Here is a 5,123-nt window from a genome sequence, read left to right as displayed (position 1 = left end):
ATGCTAAATAAATTATTATTGTTATTATTATGACTATTATTATAGCAATTGCAACTTGCTCCTTGTGTCCAAGTTTCCGCTAGAGATGGGAGTTGGTCCCTGTACAGCCTGGCCTCCACTGCAGCCAATATGCCTCCGGACTCCCCCCACCCTCAGGAATTAGTGGAGTAATTGGGCAGTGTAGACCAGTTTTTAGTTAACAGCCAGTCCCCTGGTTTCTGCAGGAGAGCAGATAAGGAGCTCCTCATAAGCATCAAGGCCTCTGCCTGGTGCCAGCTCTAGCAAAGCAAAGAAGGAAAAGAGCTTTGCAGAGAAATGGAAGGTTTGTACCTGGAGAGGAGTTCCTGACTCTCAAGCAAAGGGGCTCAGGAAGGGCAAGAGCAAAGTCAGATTACTGAGGATGGGTCACAGAAAGAAAGAAAAAATATACAAATTAGGGATATTCAACCCAGATGTCCCATGCTCCCCAGGCAATTCCATGACTGTGAACAACACTGAGAATGTGCATTTTGCTGGGGAGACACCAGATAGTTTTTTATCAGCTACTCAAATGGGGTCTGGAATCCAGGAAGAGTCATTCCAGCACAGGTAAAGGGACCCAAAATTTCTAGGCTCCAAATGCCTAGTGTGTTTCTTCATTCCCACCTCTGGCCAAGGACAATAGTTACCTGAACCCCGAGGGGTTTGCAGCACCCTGCCCCCAGAGCACAGACACCTGCCCAAGTCCCACTTAGGCAAACCTATGTAAATGCTGGTTCCTCGGTTCCCCTCCCTGCCTTTATTTAGGGAAAGCATATCTACCAGTCCTGTGGGCATTAGGGGTTGGCAGGAAGGGGAAGAGGGCTGGGTGTCTGAGGAGGAAACCCAAAGGCTGGGGAACCAGAAGTCACATCCGCATTTAACTTAGCTCCCTCTCTGCACCTCAACCCCTCACCCAGACACAGGGCAATTGCCTCTGAGGATTCTTAGGAGAAAAAGGAACCAAATTTGGGAAGGTCCACCCCACTCAGTGCCTTGATGGGAGCTGGGAAGGCAGACCCTTCCCTACAGAATAGGGTCTTCACTAGATAGGGAAACCCCAACCCGCCAGTCTCACTCCATTCACCAACAGTGACGCCTGTCCCCACACTCCCAGAAGGAACTGTTCTACTGGGACCAAATGGGGGGTGGGGGATGTGTGGCAGGGATGATGCTGATTAAAAAATAACTTTATGAAACAACCTAATTAAGGGATATTACTGGATTAGAACATGTGTGAAGTTTTTAAATTTAAAAAAATGTCAAACATTAATTCTGCTCCAGGGACTGTATCCCTGGAGCAGAGCTGGAGCAGAGAGAGATCTTTTCCTTTAGCCAGGCTGGCTGTCTCTGCTGATATATTTTTATTTGTGTATTTTTTTAATGGACCAAGTAGGGGATTCTCTATGGGCCCTTCAGGCCTCCAGAGAGCTCCTTCCCAGACGAAGTCTGGGCTCTTGTTTAGTTTTCATGTATTTGGGGGTCTGGGGAGACAGGGAGTGGGGGACAGTGCTTGCTCACCTCCTTCCCCATTTTCTGTCTCCTGGTACCTCCCCTCCATCTCCTTCCCACCCCCATCTCTGTTCTGAAGCCCTGCCAGGGCCCACCACAGCTAGCCATCACGTTATCCCCAGCCTGGCTCCAGCCCTGGGACCAAAGTGCCTGCTAGCCTGCTGTAGCCAAGGAGGGTGGGACTTCCCTCTGCCAAAGCTTTTGAATTGATTGCCATTCTGTTTACTTCAACAAGTACGTATTGGACCACTCCTCTGTGCCAGCAGCAGAGAAGGTCCCTGCCCCGGATCTCCAGTCCCATGGGCAAGAGTGTGTGGAGGGGTTCGGCACTTGGCATTTAACAACCCTGGCCCAGGGTCCTTCCTCCTTTTTTTTTTTTCTCCCTTTCCCCAGTATCCTACGGTCTTGAGCAGTGGCCACTGGGACTGAGTACAGGGAATCCTTCACACAAGCATTTAGCAGAGATGCCCGTGACTTCCTGGTTTAAAAAAGAAAGGAACTGAGATTGGGCATGTCTTTCCTCCGGGATGGTTGGTGGCAGGGAAAGAATTATGAAGCCTTGACCCAGAGGTGCCTAAAGGGGCTGGTGGGAAAAAGCCATGTGGATATGAGTGGGAGAAGTGAGGGCTAGAGTATGAGGTTCAGGCTCTTTAAAGTCAAGTCCTCCCCGAAAAGTCCCAGGGCAGAGATGTTAGGGAGCTGGAGGAGTCCCAGTATACCCAAGAGGGCAGGGAACCCCAATTTGGGGGGCAACAGAGGAACAGAGGAGTGGCCCAGTGGAGCAGGATTGGGCCCCTGAAGCCCAGCCTCCAAGATGCGTGGATGAGGAAGGCCTCCTGAAGCCCCCATCCGAAATGCCCAATACTGGAAAAATTCACCCTTCATTCCACCAGGCCCCCAGCTCCAGCCATACAGCCCACCATGGCCCAGGAGGTCCAGGTGAAAGCAAACTTTATTTGGCATCATTACCTCACTTTCCTGGCTGTCTTATCAGAGAGCAGCAGTAGCAAAAGTGCACCCCTGCTCCTTGCCTTTCCCTCCTAACTCTCTCTCACCGCGAAGCCCACTCTTTGAGGCTGCAAAATTAGGGTCCCAGAAAATGCACTGGGAATGAAAGAGGGCCTAGGCAATAACTGACCTTTAGTGCATTAAAAGCTGAACTGGAGGTTGCCCCCTCACTCGGTGGAGGGCATCTCTAGGTTGTAGGACTGTTCACTGCATCTGCTTCCGTAAGACCCAGCACACCACGCCGCCTGCTGCTAGCCCCTCATAAACTGGTTCCTGCTTCCGATGGTGTTTACCCCATTCCTCCCCAATCCTCCTCTATTCCTCTCCTCTCCTAGAGGCTTCCCATGCTCCATCTACCCTTTTGTGACTCCAACCCCCTATTAGTAAGAACTCTGCTAGCTGGTTTCCTAGATGGCCCACACAGCTTTCCAGTTGGCCCTCTGGAAAAATTTCTGTGAACAAGTATCTCCCAGCCCCTATGTATATATGTCTGTACAGAGATAGACTGGCCTAAGCCCCAATTTACACACATCACAAGATAATTACACCCTTATATACATACAGATATCTCTATAGAGTTATATTTGCAAGTGTCTATAACTCTCAAGAGAGATAGCAGCATGTGCATATAGCTATAATTACTTATGTCTATTTTTATAACTATGTAGTTATAAATAGATATGCCTATATATAGTGATAATAATATAGAAATATCTCCGTAGCCATATATAGGCCTAAGTGAATGCTCTAACCACTCTATATCACAATCAATAAGTATATATCTCCTGATACATAATTCCAATGATATATATTTATCTATATAGCTGCTCAGGATATAAATCTGTCAGGATATCAAATGTCCATAAAGCTGGATGGCTATAAAGAGTCGTATATTTTCCCACATATAAATCTGCTCCTGTAACTATTGTATATGCACAAATACAATAGAAATAATTATATTTTCTTCAAGCATAATCTGTAAATACAACCAGCACATTTAGGTATGGTTAAAGATAGAGCAGTATTTTCTAGACACCAGTCTGTCAATAGAGCCACCGGTGCTTCCAAACAGAGAGAGTTCTAGTGGGAGTTATAAATAAACTCTCCGGATGTGAACAGATCAGTAGAACTAGATACAAACACCCGGCTTTTCTTTTTCCTCCTCGTAGGATAATCCTGAGCTGAGTGCAGTCACATACGACAGGGCACAGAGGTGTCTGGGTGCTGACATTTCCCCCATGGAGGGTTGAAGGTGGCTGGACTTCGGGAAGCAGGAGTTGGCAGCCCAGAAGCTCCTTCCGCGTCTGTCTTCTCGTGGCGGAGAGCTCGGGCAAGTAAAGAGGCCTAGAGGAGGAAAACGAAGCAGAGGCTACCCTGAGTCACTTTGCCCCTCTTTTAAACCCCATATCCTCTCACCAGAAAGCCCCAACCCCGCATTCCAGTCGAGAGAACCGGAGGGGTCCGGAGACTGGGGCAAAGGGGCTGCAGGCTGGGCTTGGGAGGGGTAGACAGCGCCTGCCGGCCCAAACCGCATCTCAGGGCAGCTGCTGCGCCTGGCGGCTGCCTGGAACCCAAACCTGGGCCCTCCTCTTCGATCGATAGATCGCCCTGCGCTCAGCACTGCGACTGGTTTTTATTTTATTTTATTTTATTTTGTTATTTTGTCCAGTTGGTTACCGCAGTGTCTTCCAAATGCAAGAATGTCAAGATTCTCCTTAGAATCTTTGTATGTACACTGTCTTAAAGAGTGACTCAGTGAAAAGTGTATTTCTCTCTGGTCTTTTCAGAGCAGATGGGTTATCGGCTGTTGAAAAAGCATCCAACCTCTGAAAAGGTTTGTGACTTAAATCTTTTAAAAGTTCTCATGTTGATTTGTTATGTTGATTCTTTCCTTTCTCTTATAAAAGTTGGTAAATTGTGCTTTTTGTATTTCCTCTTTGATTTTTAAAATAGATACAATTGTTTTTAAAGGGGGTGGACTTCGTTAGACCCGAAACTGTGGGTGGCTTACTCCCACACATCTCTTACATCTCTGATTCCCTCTTCCCTAAATAAATAAATACGATTATCAGAAAATTGTACCTGGAGAGAATGAGGCAGACGTGGAAGGATCCGGGACTGTGTTTCTCTTCCTTTACGGAAATCCGCTCTGCTCTAGTCCCGCGAAGAAAAATTCAACGCGCCTCCACCCCTTCCTCCTTTTTTTTCTTTTCTTCTTCCTCTTCCTTCCTTCCTTCCTCCTCCTCCTCTTCTTCCTTCCTTCCTTCCTTCCTTCCCTCTCTCTTTCCTTCCTTCCCATTTTTTGGAGGGACCTCTGGAAGGGGAATCTCCCTGGGCCTACCGGAACCCCAGCCTCACTCTCCCCTCTCTCAGGGCTGCCATAATTCCATCCCTGCCTGGCGGGCAGCTCGTCCTCCGGGGCACTTCTGCCTCCCAGCCAGCTGGGACTCGGCTGTGGTCATTGCCTTATCCGTGTCTGCCCCTCGGCCTGACCCTACATGCTTGGCCTCCTCTTTAAAACAGGGCTCCAGAGAGTCTCCAAAGCCACTAACCATCCAAATATGTGGGGTCCCTCCCCTGATCAC

The 5,123-nt window shown here is 48.3% G+C and overlaps 1 long non-coding RNA gene across 1 annotated transcript; it reads right to left on the bottom strand.

Annotated features, from left to right (window-relative positions):
* Positions 1 to 3,461: 3,461 nt before the first annotated feature.
* On the bottom strand, positions 3,462 to 4,797 carry LOC118499067. Its single transcript, XR_004901570.1, has 2 exons — positions 4,621 to 4,797; positions 3,462 to 3,882 (listed from the first exon to the last, which is right to left on the bottom strand). It is a non-coding gene; the product is annotated as an uncharacterized LOC118499067 (long non-coding RNA).
* Positions 4,798 to 5,123: the final 326 nt, after the last annotated feature.

Source organism: Phyllostomus discolor, chromosome 2 (genome assembly GCF_004126475.2).
Source record: "Phyllostomus discolor isolate MPI-MPIP mPhyDis1 chromosome 2, mPhyDis1.pri.v3, whole genome shotgun sequence".
In the NCBI taxonomy this organism is placed as follows: Eukaryota; Metazoa; Chordata; class Mammalia; order Chiroptera; family Phyllostomidae; genus Phyllostomus; species Phyllostomus discolor.
The sequence above is the reverse complement of the archived record's forward strand: the minus strand, read 5'-3'. Positions and strand labels throughout refer to the sequence as shown.